General features: G+C 32.3%; 1 protein-coding gene and 1 long non-coding RNA gene across 2 annotated transcripts in view; one reads left to right on the forward strand and one right to left on the reverse strand.

Moving 5' to 3' along the window:
* LOC148947242 (uncharacterized) overlaps positions 1-15826 on the forward strand; it is a 173459-nt gene that overhangs the window by 123886 nt on the left and 33747 nt on the right. The window lies entirely within an intron of this gene.
* On the reverse strand, positions 304-13358 carry LOC148947243 (uncharacterized). The gene is made up of 3 exons (XR_016142430.1): positions 13242-13358; positions 12491-12583; positions 304-355 (listed from the first exon to the last, which is right to left on the reverse strand). It is a non-coding gene; the product is annotated as an uncharacterized LOC148947243 (long non-coding RNA).

The following is a 15826-nucleotide window of genomic DNA, read 5'->3' on the forward strand; positions in this document are numbered from 1 at the left end:
ACTTTAGCGTAAAGAGCAAGGCGTTGAGGAGGGGGCAGCCCCTTTCATATACGGAATAATTTCTGTTCGTTTTAAGTTTTAATGTCGCTCCTTACTTTCAGTTAAAAAAACTTGTTTTTTTATTTAATAATTAAAAGAAATAATTCAAAAGACTTTTGAGAACAATATCAAAACCTTAAACAAAATAAATAGTATTTACTAGCAATAATAGTACATATAATAAATAAATAGTTTTTACATATGGAATCTCCGTCGGCATTTGGTCATCATCGTCGTCCTTGTCCTTGTCATGGTCCTTATCATCGTCCTTATCGCTAAGAACATGGACATTTATCTGCAATGATATATTTTTTGCCTAAAATAAAAAGACAATATGAAGGGTTGAAAATATATTTACAAAAGACTAAGATCATTAAAGTAAAAGACAGAACAGACTGCGTGAATGTGATTTATTATCTTTTTACTTTTGATGCTATGAGAAATCAAATGACGTAGCTCGAGATAAAGATATGTTTATGCCCACCATTGGTTTAATATAGCTCTTTATTTTTCTTTGAAAATTTTGTTTAATCTTAGCGGTCAAAGTTAGTTACGTTAACAAATTTACATAATGTTTTGGCTAATGCATAAGGTTGAGTGTGGTTTTTTTTTTTTTTTAATTGTTTTAGCTATTACCAGTACTATTACCGCTATTATTACTAATACTACAACTACTACTACTAATACTGACCTCAGGGGCGTAATCCGCGTATTGTGGTAGGGTGCAACTGCCCCTTCCAAACCTCAGTTCGCCCCCTCCCCCCAGCCGAAATTTAGTTTCTGCAAAAAAATGTGAAAAAACTAAGATTAGCCAGCATAATTTAAGCATCCACAGGAACAGGTCAGTTTTCTTTGATATATATTTGCCCTTATGGTGCTATATGGCTAATTTTTGAGTTTTCGCTGTCATTTTCACTTGATTTGCAAAAATGGGCTCCAATTTCGCCCCCTCCCACAGGATTTTGACGAAAGTACGCCACTGATGCTACTAATACTACTACTGCTCCTGCTGCTACTACGACTGCCACTATTGCTACTGCTGCTCCTACTGCTACAATTACTAGGGCTATAACAATCCTACCACTGCTGCTAGCACTATTACTGCTATTACTGCTTTTACTGAACTGAAGAAAAAGACACAATATGGACAAAAAGATGTCTAAAGGGGTGAAAAGGGTAAAAGGGTGTATCTATGATGTCTCAGGAAAGTTTAAAGGAGATAAATTGATACTTTCTGGGCGTGTTGAGGGAAATGGCTGATTAATATTTGTCTATAGGCTACTAAAAGTTTTAAATTGATGGAACTAAAATCATGTCAGCCCTTTAAACACCAAAGCCCAGTCCATATATATCTGGCCAATAGCCCGGATATTTGAATATTTTCCCTACTACAATCTGTTCAAAGCTTTATAGTGCAATTGTTATTAAAAAGCGGCTGGAAAATTCTGTCCAACTTATAAATAGTAAATCAAAATCTGGATTCTTGTAAAGAAAAACTAAAACTATTTAAACGTTTTTCCATACTAAATAAAAAGATTATGCACATTAAAAATGAAGAAAAATTATTAAGTTTTTTCCACAAAAGGAGCTTTTCAACGAAAAGTAAAGAGCTATAATAAGCCAGAATGAGAAGAAATTAAGTGAAAATATTTTTTTAGCATTGAACGACCATAGATCCCTATCAATAAACAAATGAACACTTTAAAATGCGCAGATAAAAAATTGAAAAGAACACTAAATCAGTTCCATTTCAGAAGAGATTATATTATAGTTGAAATGGCTATGAGAAATTTCTAAGCTGCAGAAAGATAGTTTTCCAAATCTAGAAGCTTGATAATTTCTCTCAATTATTGACTATTATTAATCGTTATAACATATTTTTATGTTTGATCAAAGCAACCAAAAGAGTATATCGTCCAATAATTGCATCTCAAGAAACAGTAATTCAGTTAATTATATTTCAATGTGTTTTGTCAGTCAGCGGCACTATCTCTAAGGTGCACGTCAAAAATGGATGCTAAACAGCCTCAAATTCTTTTATTCGTTTCAATGCCAAAGTTTGCAAAAGAGTACCAACGTTTTAGTTTCTTTTTGTTGAAAAATGTACCCAGTAATAGGGCAAAAGTTTCTCTTTTTTTCTAATAGTTTCCATTTTTTTCATTCGGGTTCGCTGATTTTTCTAAGTTTCTCAGTTTTTGCTCAGGTTAAAAAAGCCCAATGGGTCTTGACTATTCTACTTTTAACATTTTCACTGCATCCATTATCTTCAGAATAAATGCTTAGCAGGTATGCAAAACTATCGACTTGATCTCTTGTCTCGATACCCAACATCACCTTTCTACCTCCTGATCTAAGCAAAATGGTCTTCTTAACATTAAAATAAAGCCCCGAACTCTCAAAACCTTCTAATAATAATTCATTTCGCTAGCATTTCTAATTATCAGCAGAATCAACCGTAAGAGAGTCTTAACTTTCTATTCAATTCCACGCTCTTCCACAGCCATTGCTGCGTACATCGGAACCAAGTCCAAAAAATGGTCTATTTAACAGGGTCTAAAAAGCACATTTAGCTATTCGAGGGTGGTTCAAAATCACATTAAGGGGTTTTTGATGGATGTGCCACTATTTTTTTTTAATTAATTTTTCCAACTATTTTGAAACTGAAAATATTATTCGATCATCACTTAAATTGAATGAAGCTAAAACAAAGCAGGGGAATAAGTTTTGGATTTCTTTGCGGAACTCTTTAGAGAGCAAGAGACGACCTAAAGAAGAACAAACAAATTCATTTGAAAATTGTGGAGGTGGCCACTTATTCCTGTGTTCTCCACTTTCATTTTTCAAACGTTCTAGTACTCACTTGCAAGTTTATGATAACTGCGCATTTTTTGTTCTTCACTTTCATGTTTGACAATTTCTCATTCTCGCTGTCACTTGTACAAAGGCATTTCAGAACCAGTTCCTTTCTTTATGTCCCTCATAAAACCATTTTACAAGTTGAAGTACCCATCATTTTCACCACAACTTTACTTTACAACTTTTTTTCTTAATGTCCCTCCTAAACCCATTTTACAAGTTGAGGTAATCATCCTTTTCACCCCAACTTTACTTTACAACTTTTGTGCACACCACAATATCATACAAGTTTCCACTTCAGTTCAGATTTTTCTCAAAGAGATGAAAAAATTAAAAATACTGTTCCAAATTTTTCATAGAAGATAGAAAGTTCAAGTTATCTTCTGAATCCTATTAAAGAACTTACAATTCAATTCTAATTTTCTCAAAGAAAATAAAAATCTTCCACTTCAGCTCTTAATTTCACAAAGACACAAGGAAATTTAAAGTTCTATTTGAAATTTTTCCGTAGAAGGTAGAAAAACCTATACCATAGTTGCGAATATTTTCCCGGAAGATAAAAATTTCTACTTCAATTTTAAATTTTCTCAACGAAGTGAAGAAAAGTTCAAGTTTTAGTCATCATGCAAGATTCCACTTCAGTTAAGATTTTTCTCAAAGAGAGGAAAAAATTTAAAATACTGTTCCAAATTTTTCATAGAAGATAGAAAGTTCAAGTTATCTTCTGAATTTTATTAAAGAACTTACAGTTCAATTCTAATTTCGCCAAAGAAAATAAAAATCTTCTACTTCAGTTCTTAATTTCACAAAGACACAAGGAAATTTAAAGTTCTATTTGAAATTTCTCAATGAAGTGAAGAAAAGTTCAAGCTCTCTTCTGAATTTTCTCAATGAAAAAGAAATTAGTTATTGATCAATTCTATTTTTCCTAATAATATAATAAGTTTTTACTTCAGTTCATATGCTTTCCCAGACACATAAATTATAAAATCTCCTCCAAATTTTTTGTAAAAGATAGAAAAATTTACACATTGATCGTGAATATTTCTCCATGAATATAAGGAGCTAGTTTTATCATTGATGCGAAGAAAACTTCAAGTTCTTTTCCTAACTATCCATATGAAAAGAAATAAGTTACAGATCAATTTAATTTTTCAAGAAATAATACAAATTTTCCGCTTCAGTTCAGATTTTTCTCAAAGAGATGGAAAAATTTAAAATTACTGTTCTAAATTTTTAATAGAAGATAGGAAAAGTTATACAAAGATTTTGAAAAGTTAACTCAAGTCCGAATTTTATTAAAGAACTTACAGTTTAATTCTAATTTCTCCAGAGAAAAATAAAAATCTTCCACTTCAGTTCTTAATTTCACAAAGACACAAAGAAATTTAAAGTTTTCTTCTAAATTTTCTTAGAGAAAAGAAAAAAGTTATAGTTTAATTCCAATTTTTTTTCAAAAAAAAAAAAAATCTCCAACTTTTAAATAAACATTCTAAGCGCTTAACATGCTAACGTTTCCTAAGATAATAGAAATATAACAAAGTAATGCATAAAATATTTTTATTGAAGTAACAACATGTAGTAACAACATAAAAATATGTTACAGACATTATTTTACATTATTAATATCATTGAATAACATTGAACATTCTAAATCTGTTCCATAAAATAATTTATTTTACAAGTTGAAGCATCCTTCCTTTTCAACCACTACTTTACTTTAAAGCTTTTTGGATACCTCAACACCAAGAAATACTTTTCAAAAGACATTTCAGGGCAAGTTCCTCTCTTAATGTCCCTCCTAAACCCATTTTCCAACTTGAAGTACCCATTCTTTTCACCCAAATTTTTACTTTACAGCTTTTTGGATACCTCAACACCAAGAATATACGTCTCTCCATGTTTAAGTTAGGTTAGGTTTGACTAGATTAAGTTATGTTAGGTTAGATTAAGTTAGGTTAGGTTAGCCTACGTACAAGCGCGTACTTAGGCTAACCTAACCTAACCTAACTTAACCTAACATAACTTAATCTAGTCTAACCTAACCTAACCTAACTCAAACATGGAGAGATGTTTACTAGCTAACCTAACCTAACTTAGCTAACCTAACCTAACTTACCTAACCTGACTTAACCTAACCTAATCTAACCTAGCTTAATCTAGTCTAACCTAACCTAACCATACTCGCGCGTACGTAGGCTAACCTAGCCTAACCTAAATTAACCTACCCTGACATAATCTAACCTAACCTAACCATACACCTAACTTTTTGCCTGTCTCTCACCTAATCTAATCTAACCTAAGTGATGCGTACGTAGGTTAACCTAAGCTAACTTAACCTAACCTATTCTAACTTAAGTTAATCTAGCCTAACCTAACCATACTCGCCGGAAAAGGTTAGCTTATTTTCTCTGCAGAAATTAAAATTGAACTGTAAGTTCTTTGATAAAATTCAGAATGTAACTTGAACTTACTATTTTCTATGAAAAATTTGGAACAGTATTTAAAATGTTTTCATCTCTTTAAGAAAAATCTGAACTCATGTGGAATCTTGCCTGATATTATGTCGTGTAAAAAAGTTATAAAGTAAAGTTGTGGGTGAAAAGGATGGATGCTTCAACTTGTAAAATGGGTTTAGGAGGGACATTAAGAAAGTAACTTGCTCTGAAATGCCTTTTAAAAAGTATTGCTTGGTGTTGAGGTATCCAAAAAGCTGTGAAGTATAGTTCTGGGTGAAAAAGATGGGTACTTCCAGTTGGAAAATGGGTTTAGAAAGGACATTAAGAAAAGTAGTTGCTCTGAAATGTCTTTTGAAAAGTATTTCTTGGTGTTGAGGTATCCATAAAGTTGTAAAGTAAAGTTGTGGGTGAAAAGGAAGGATGCTTCAACTTGGAAAATGGGTCTAGGAGGGACATTAAGAAAGGAACTTTCTCTGAAATGCCTTTTAAAAAGTATTTCTTGGTGTTGAGGTATCCAAAAAGCTATAATGTAAAGTTGTGGGTGAAAAGGATGGGTACTTCAAGTTGGAAAATGGGTTTAGAAGGGACATAAAGAAAAGAAGTTGCTCTGAAATGCCTTTTGAAAAGTATTTCTTTGTGTTGATGTATCAAAAAAGCTGTAAAGTAAAGTTGTGTGTGAAAAGGAAGGTTGCTTCAACTCGTCAAATGGGTTCAGGAGGGACATCAAGAAATGAACTTGCTCTGAAATGTCTTTTCAAAAGTATTGCTTGGTGTTTAGGTATTCAAAAAGCTGTAAAGTAAAGTTTTGGGTGAAAAGAATGGGTAGTTCAAGTTGGAAAATGGATTTAGGAGGGACATTATGAAAGGAACTTGCTCTGAAATGTCTTTTGAAAAGTATTTCTTGGTGTTGAGGTATCCAAAAAGCTGTAAAGTTGTGGGTGAAAAGGAAGGATGCTTCAAATTGTAAAATAAATTATTTTATGGAACAGATTCAGAATGTTCAATGTTGTTCAATGATGTTATTAATGTAAAATAATGTCTATGACATATTTTTATGTTGTTACTACATGTTGTTACTTCAATAAAAATATTTTATGCATTACTTTGCTATATTTCTATTATCTTAGGAAAATTTAGCATGTAAAGCGCATAGAATGTTTATTGAAAAGTTGGAGATTTTTATTTTCTTTGAAAAAAATTAGAATTGAACTATAACTTTTTTCTTTTCTCTAAGAAAATTCAGAAGAGAATTTTAAATTTCTTTGTGTCTTTGTGAAATTAAGAACTGAAGTGGAAGATTTTCATTTTTCTTTGGAGAAATTAGAATTGAACTGTAAGTTCTTTAATAAAATGGAAAAATGTATTCTCTTTTAAAAATAATTTATTTTAGTTACTATAGATTTTTAACCCAATTAATTTCCTTTAAAATGAGCTATTGAACAACTCCCTACGATGTTCCAGTGCCAAGCTATCTCTGGAAAAGAAGAAAAAAAAAAAGAAAAAATATCCCGTTTAGGCAGAATGTTGTAGTAGCTGCCACTTTTCTTGATTTTCAAGCCAATATATTTCCCTTGCTGTTCAAGCCAAGGGACAGAAAGTTTCCTATACAGGGGTTTCGGACAAGGTGGTTCTAATGGTGTACTTTTTTTTGATCTGACTCCTCTGTTAGGAGCTATGGGTTTTTATATTTCTTAACATTGGACGTGATCGTCTCTTACTAGGTTGCTAGCTACCGCTGCAATCCGGATCTTTGAAATAGTAAGAGACGAACCTCAAACAATCAAGTAGCTAACTAATTCCAATGTATGCAATTGTTTGTTATTCCAATTATCGTCTTTTAATATAAACTTGTTTGAGTCATAAACTAGGAAAGAGACTCCAGGTTACAGCTGCCGCTGCAACCCGGTTACCGCTGCAATCTGGATAGCTTGCAGCTACCCCTGGAACAACCATTTATCAGTTACTATAGGCGAGAGATCGTTCTTTACTGTAACTTTTTTAGGAGTTATGGGTTTTTTTTTCTTAACATTGGACGTGATCGTCTCTTACTAGGTTGCTAACTACCGCTGCAATATGGATTATCAAGCTACCGCTGCAACACAGATTACAAACAGGAAAAAGCCTATGGATTTTTCTTCTTTGGAATAGTAAAAGACGATCCTCAAAGAATCAGACAGCTAACTTTGTTTATTATTTGTTCCTAATAATAATTTCGGGGAAATACCCGAAAATTCGGGGATAGTGCAAGCCCTGCTTGATTTCCTATCAGGAAAATCGAAATACTAAACCACACGAGAAACACAAGCTCCAACTTTGCGGTTGACGCAATAAAAACTTGCTGCACAATTAATTTAAAGTCAACCAAACGCCCCCGCATCTGCCGGAGGCGGCGTTACGGCATTACGCGGTATTCGACCGGGCCTCTCGTCAGCGGCGTTCGGTCGATCCGCCGGCGTGGCGCCAGGGTCTACGCGTGATCGTCTCTTACTAGGTTGCTAGCTACCACTGCAACCCGGATTTTGGAATACTTATGTGAAGTGCTATAATACTTCAGTTACTATGGACTACAGTTTGTTCTTTATTGTAATTTCAGTGCCCAGCTAGCTGAGGAGAAAAAAACAAAAAGAAGAAAAGATTTCGCATGTGGAAACTATTTACAGCCATTCTTTTTTATTTTCAAGCCAATATGTTTTCCTTCTCATTCAAGCCAAGGGACGGTAAGTTTGCTATATAGAGGTTTTGGACAAGGTGGTTCTAAAATTGTTCTTGTTTTGATCTGAATCTTATTTTTAAGGAGTTATGGATTACTTCAGTTTTTATTATGGGGCGTGATCGTCTCTTGCTAGGTTGCTAGCGACCGCTGCAACCCGGTTCTATTGGTATCAAAATTCCTTTTTTAGAGTTTCGGTTTCTATTGAGACGAGTTGCTCTTACTATACAGTTTGTTATCACGAACTCTGTGATACCACTGCAACCCAGAGCTTGCCAGATACCGATGCAACCTGGATATTCTTATTTCTCTTACTATGAGCTAAGGGTCGTTCTTTACTGTAATTTCGGACAAGGCGGTTCTAATGGTGTACTTTTTGTTTTGATCTGACTCTTTTTTAGGAGTTGGGGGGGTTTTATATTTCTTAACATTGGAGGTGATCGTCTCTTACTAGGTTGCTAGCTACCACTGCAACCCGGATTAATATATTATTACAAACAGGAAAAAGCCTACGGCTTTTTCTTCTTTGGAATAGTAAGAGACGAACCTCAAGGACTCAGGCAGCTAACTAAGTCTAATATATGCAATGGTTTGCTCTTCTAATGATCGTACTTTAATATAAACTAATGGTGTACTTTTTGTTTTGATCTGACTCTTTTTTTAGGAGTTATAGGTTTTTATATTTCTTAACATTGAACGTGATCGTCTCTTACTATTTGGAATACTATTTGGAATTTCTTTGGAATAGTAAGAGACGAACCTCAAGGACTCAGGCAGCTAACTAAGTCTAATATATGCAATGGTTTGTTCTTCTAATGATCGTACTTTAATATAAACTAATGGTGTACTTTTTGTTTTGATCTGACTCTTTTTTTAGGAGTTATAGGTTTTTATATTTCTTAACATTGAACGTGATCGTCTCTTACTAGGCTGCTAGCTACCGCTGCAACCCGGATACTGATGATGCCTGATAAATCCCCATTTACAGTATCGATCCTTTATGTTAAATTCTGTTGACAAATAAGATTTTTTGTCAAGGAATCGAGCAGTTGATTAAGTCCTATATATGCAATGTATGTTCTTCGAATGATCGTCTTTTAATGTATACTATCTGCAAAAATGTGGTATTTGGTATTTTTTGCCAGAAGAAAGATCTTTTATTTTTTGCCAGAAGAAACATCTTTGCCTTTTTTTACCAGGGTAATTGACTAGAACAATCCTTTATATAATTCTCTAACATAAGCTTCATCTTCATCTTCACCTATATATTTCCTATCTTTATAAGAATATTTAATTTTGTTAATTAAAAAAGGTTTCTATATACAGCATTTTCCTTTAAAATGAGCCATTACACAGCTCTTTATTATGACCACGAACTGTCTGATTTAATACTTAAGTTACTATGGGTTCAGTTCGTTCCTTATTGTAAAATCCAAATAATTTCCTTTAAAATGAGCTCTGGTGTTAGCTACCAGTCTGATCGGAGGCGTGGGTTCAAATATTTCCGCTGGTATACGATTATGATTTATGTACAATAATGAAATATCTTTGAAAAGACTGCAGTATGAAAAGACATAAAAAATGTAATTTTTAGTTTTAAAATTTATTCTCTTTTGGAAATAATATGTTTTAATTACAAAATAATTTTAACCCAATTAATTTCCTTTAAAATGAGCCATTGAACAACTCTCTACGATGTTCCAGTGCCAAACTATCTGTGGAAAAGAAAAAAAGAAAAAATATGCCGTTTAGGCAGAATGCTGTAGTAGCTGCAACTTTTCTTGATTTTCAAGCCAATACATTTCCCTTGCTGTTTAAGCCAAGGAACAGAAAGTTTCCTATACAGGGGTTTCGGACAAGGCGGTTCTAAAGGTGTACTTTTTGTTTTGATCTAATTTCTTTTTTAGGAGCTGTGGGTTTTTATATTTCTTAACATTGGACGTGATTGTTTATTACTAGATTGCTAGCTACCGCTGCAACCAGGATTGCTGCTACCCCTGGAACCACCATATATCAGTTACTATGGGCGAGAGATAGTTCTTTACTGTAACAAAATGTAGCTTACTTATACTACCATTTAGGTTTCTGCCGTAATTCTTTATTGTCAAAATTAAATTGCTTACTATGGCCTAGAGTTAGATGTTTACAATATCGTAACAATTTATTTTATGATAATAATCATTTTTGTTAATTACAAAAGGTTTTTATATACAGCAATTTCCATTAAAATGAGCCATTAGACAGCTCTTTATTATGACCAAGAACTGTTTGATTTAATAATTCAATTACTATGGGTTACAATTCATTCCTTATTGTAATTTTTAGGAACTATGGGTTTTATATTTCTTAACATTGGACGTGATCGTCTCTTACTAGGTTGCTAGCTACCGCTGCAACCCGGATTAATATAAAATTCAATGTTGACATTGGTTTGTTATTCCAATGATCGTCTTTTAATGTAACCATTGAACAACTCTCTACAATGTTCCAGTGCCTTGCTATCTGTTGAATTACTAACCTATACTATAACTAAGTGGCGTATAAAATTTAGCTTAGATAAGAGGTCGTTCTTTATTATAAGAAAACCTAATGGACAAATACCATGTATGATGAACTATATCGGTCCTTTATGTAACTAGGGCCAAGCTATCTGTTGAATTACTAACCTATACTATAATTAAGTGGCGTATAAAATTTAGTATAGGCAAGAGGTCGTTCTTTATTATAAACAACCCGGATTACAAACAGAAAAAAGCCTATGGCTTTTTCTTAATTGGAATAGTAAGAGACGACCTGTCTACAACCTACGCTTATGACATCATTGATCTATCTATAATATTAATTATAATCTTATTTTAGTTACTATGGGCTGGAGGTTCGTTCTTTCCTGTAAATTTTGTCACCCCAGTAACGCTCCTTGATCTTTTGTTTGGCTGTCTCAATTTTTACTTCTAGATACACCTGGACGGTTGAATACCTTTGCTTTTGGTTTTTCTTATATTTGATGCGGTAATCTTCATCATTGTGATAACTATCGTTGAACTTTTGTTTGGCTGTCTCAATTTTTGCATGTCTATAATCTTCATCATTGAGATAACACATCTTGCTGTTTTGTTTTGCTCTCTCAATTATTACTTCTCGATACGCCTGGTCGGTTGAATACCTTTGCTTTTTTCTTTTCAAGTTACTATATCTGTTGTTTGTGTAGTACTTTTTTTTCAAATTGCGTATAGCTTGCTTGAAAGAAACTATTATGTAATGATGAATGAGAACATTTACAGTTCTGACGCTTCTTATATAGTAATTATGACGTCACGGCGTAAAGATTTTATTGACGTCATAGCGCAATGATATTATTTCATGACGTTTTCAGAAACAACAATATATTTTCGTGTTTTTCTATTCACGTCATAGCTCTAAAATAAAACTATGACGACATTCAATATTTATCTAGTAGGGTTTCAGACAAGGTAATTCTAATGATGTACTTTTGTTTTGATTTGACTCTATTTTTAGGAGTTTTGTTATATTTCTTAGCATTGGACTGATCGTCTCTTACTAGATTGCTAGCGACTGCCGCAACCCAGATTCACATATATATTTATTTATGAGAGGCAACCTGACCGAGTGGTCCAAGGCACTGGTGTTAGCCACCAGTCTCTTCGGAGGCGTGGGTTCAAATCTTACCGCTGGTATACGATTATGTTTGAAAGACTGCAGTGTGAAAAGACATCGAAAATACAGTTTTTGGTGGAAAAATTTATTCTCTTTTAGAAATAATTTATTTTAGTTACAAAAGGTTTTTAACCCAATTCATTTCCTTTAAAATGAGCTATTGAACAACCCTCTACGATGTTCCAGTGCCAAGCTATCTCTGGATACAAAAGAAAAGAGAAAAAAATATCCCGTTTGTGGAGAAAAACGTGGTAAAAGTCAATTTGCTTGATTTTCAAGCCAATATATTTTCTTTGCTATTCAAGCCAAAGGGCGGTAAGTTTCTATTATAGAGGTTTCGGACAAGGTGGTTCTAGTGGTGTACTTTTTGTTTTGATCTGACTCCTCTGTTAGGAACTATGGGTTTTTATATTTCTTAACATTGGACGTGATCGTCTCTTACTAGGTTGCTAGCTACCGCTGCAACCCGGATATAAACTTTAGTTTTTTGGGGTATAGGGAAAAAAAGGTACCTAGGTTAGGTTACGTATTTAATATATGCTATGCTTTACCCCGCCCGTAATGTGCATTTGTTCTAAACTGTTATATTTGTATCCTATCTTGTTTTATTTCATTAGAATTAACCAAAATGCACTTCTCGCGTGTTTTACAGCTAATAGAACAGTACCCAGAAAAATAGTACCATCGTCCCACCGCTAGTTGACACCCAGCCTCATCTCTTAGTTATGCCTCTATGGAAAACTAAACTTACCTTTTGACGTCTAATGTCGATTTTGGTTCCAAAATTTGGTGGTATAATGCTACTTCCTGGTCCTGTGACAGGACCTTGCTCCTCACACTTGGCCTAAAGATAAATGATTTGATAAGAGTAGCTGGCCATGCAAATTGAGAAATATACTGTAAATATATTTTTACAGTAAAAAATGGCTACATTATATTTGTTTAACATACGTATATAATGTTGTAAAAGGTTTTATAGAAATGGAAATAAACAAGAACCTCCAACTCCGCCCTACAAAATCAAAATGGGGTAAGCCACAAATTCAAGTCTATAGGAATAATAACCTGGATTTACTTGAGACATGGAAAACGATGGTACATGTTGTTTTGAATAAGGCAGGCTGGGAAGGAGGTATACGATAATTCATCTGATGTCATCAACAGGTATTGGAAAGCTGACAGCCATCCACTATTTATGTAACTCTAAATTACGAAAAATGTCAAAATTGTTTCTTATTTGTCAAATCTTGGACAAGTAAAAATTTGCTTTTACCTGAAAGACGAGCCTTCAACCGAATTTTTATTAATAAATTAATGTATCTATAAGTTAAGTTATAAAATTAATAAAATTAATAATTATAATTAATAATTAATAATTAGTAATAAAATTAATTTTATTAATTAAGTTTTGTTTTTTGTCAAATTTCAAATTTGGCTTGTCGAATCTTTCACTAGCAGAATTTGTCTCAATTAAGACGAAAGAAGACTCAATGAAGACTTACACAAGAAGTGCTGCAAAAATGGCTACAGAAACAACCTCAGTAATTCTGTTAGAAAAGCATCCTCAATATGCAATTACGCCGAGGAAGCAGAAGCCAAAGAATAACAGGAAGACTGAAAAGAAAAGCGGTTTGAATTAGCTTAAAAAAATGGAACAAAGTTCTAAATGAAGATACGGATCGTAATTTTATTCCTGATGATCATAAGGGAGGGATCAGTGCTGCAATAGGCAAAACAAACGTGGTCCTTCAAGATCATTTTTTTCAATTTGGGATAATTCTAAAAATGTCCGGAAAAAAGGATTGTAAAAGGATTACTACAATTAAGTTTGAATTAAAACATTAAAATTATTTCTCAGCCACTACAAAATTTTTACAGTTTAAATAATAACTTGCGATTAAAAAATTTGTCAACTTTTTTCATGCCTTAAAAAGACATTACATGTACTTATAACACAAGAAATTCGGTAATGATGTTTTTGGAATATGAAATGAAAATGTTATGTGTATATTGTCTACTAAGCTTCAGACTTCTTATTTCTTTTTTAAGGTTTATGAATTGTTGTAACCCCTTGTTAAAATATGTACAAATATATTTGTAATTGCCAGTTTTTTGCTCTTTAAGCAATTTAATGTCTTTTCATACTGCTGTCTTGTCAAAGATATTTGATCATTGAAGCAAGACCGATTTCTAACACCGATTTTCTACTAAGCTTCAAACCTTAGGTTTTTTTTTTTAAGGTTTTTGAACTATTGTAATCCCTTGTTAAAATATATACAAATATTTTTGCAATTCCAGTTGTTTACTTAATCTAATGTCTTTTGACACTGCATTCTTCTACACATGAGTTTCATTGTAGCTTGTCTTTTTCGTTTCATTGTCGCCACATACAATTTGAGATGATTGCTGTCTTTTCATACTGCAGTCTTCAAAAAAAAATTATTATTAAAGCAAGTCGATTTGTAACAGCGATATCTACAAGGCTTCAAACTTTTGGTTTTCTTTTTTAAGGTTTTCGAATTGTTTTAATCCCATGTTAAAATATATACAAATATTTTTGCAATTACCAGTTTTTCGCTCTTTACGTAATTTAATGTCTTTTAATGCGGTATTTTTTTAACGATATTTGATTATTAATGCAAATCCAATGTCTAACAACGATTTTTATCAAGCTTCAGTTTCTTTGTTTTCTTTTGAAGGTTTTTGAATTATTGTAATCCCTTTTTTAAATGTGTACAAATATTTTTGCAACTACCTGTTTTTTGTTTTTTACGCAGTATAATGTCTTTTCATACTGTGCCTGTTCAAAGATATTTGATTATTATGTACTTATTATTATTATGTATATATATATATATGTACTCAGCTTAAAACTTTGGGTTTTCTTTTTTATTAAGGTTTTTGAATTGTTGCAATCCCTTGCCAAACAGCGAATAATCATTTGTAATAATTGAAAGTTTTCGTTTTTGGGGCTTCCTACTGACATTAAATAACTGGTTGCGTTGAAACCTGTAAGCTTAATGAAGTAGCGCGTTGATTTTATCTTACAAAAAGAAATATTTCTAAAATTTTCCGACATTTGTAATTCCTTGTTAAAATATATACAAATATTTTTGCAATTACCAGTTTTTTTTTGTTTTTTTTGCTCTTTACACAATTAAAAGTTTTTTCATACTAAAGTCTATTCAAAGATATTTGATTATTACAACATACCGATTTCTAACAATAATTTCAACTAAGCTTCAAACTTTTGGTTTTATTTTAAAATAATTTTGAATTTTTGTAATCCCTTGTTGAAATATATAGCCTACAAATGTTTTTATTATTACCAGTTTTTGCTCTTTACGCAATTTAATGTCTTTTTGTGTCTATTCAAAGATATTTGATTATTACAGCAAGTCTGATTTCTAACATCGATTTCTACTAAGCTTCAAACTTTTGTTGTTTTTTTTTTAGGTTTTTTGAATTGTTGTAATCCTTTGTCAAAATATATGCAAATATTTGTTCAATTACCAATTTTTCGCTGTTTACGCAATTTAATGTCTTTTCATACTGATTCTGTTCAAATATATTTGATTATTGAAGCTATTTCAATTTCTAACAACGATATATACGACTAGGCTTCAAACTTTTTTTTTTTTTTTAGGTTTTTGAATTTTTGTAATCCCTTGTTAAAATATATACAAATATTTTTGCAATTATCAGTTTTTTGCTTTTTACGCAATTTAATGTCTTTTCGTACTGATTTCTATTCAAAGATATTTGATAATACTCCAAATCCGATTTCTAATAACAAATTCTACTAAGCTTCAATTTTTTTTGTTTTCTTTTTTACAGTTTTTGAATAGTTGTAATCCCTTGTTAAAATATATACAAATATATTTGCGATTACCATTTTTTTTTTCTCTTTAAGTATTGAAGCAAGATGCTCTTTTAATTATTGAAGCAAGACTGATTTCTAACACCGATTTTCTACTAAGCTTTAAACCTAAGCTTTAATTCAAATTAGGGTGAAATAAATATATAATTCTTCAAAAATATTGTAGCATTCTACAGGGGCGTAATTTACTATGGGGCAGGGGGCAAT

This window comes from Artemia sp. Qi Xiang Cuo, chromosome 11, assembly GCF_049724085.1.
Source record: "Artemia sp. Qi Xiang Cuo chromosome 11, ASM4972408v1, whole genome shotgun sequence".
Taxonomy (NCBI): domain Eukaryota; kingdom Metazoa; phylum Arthropoda; class Branchiopoda; order Anostraca; family Artemiidae; genus Artemia; species Artemia sp. Qi Xiang Cuo.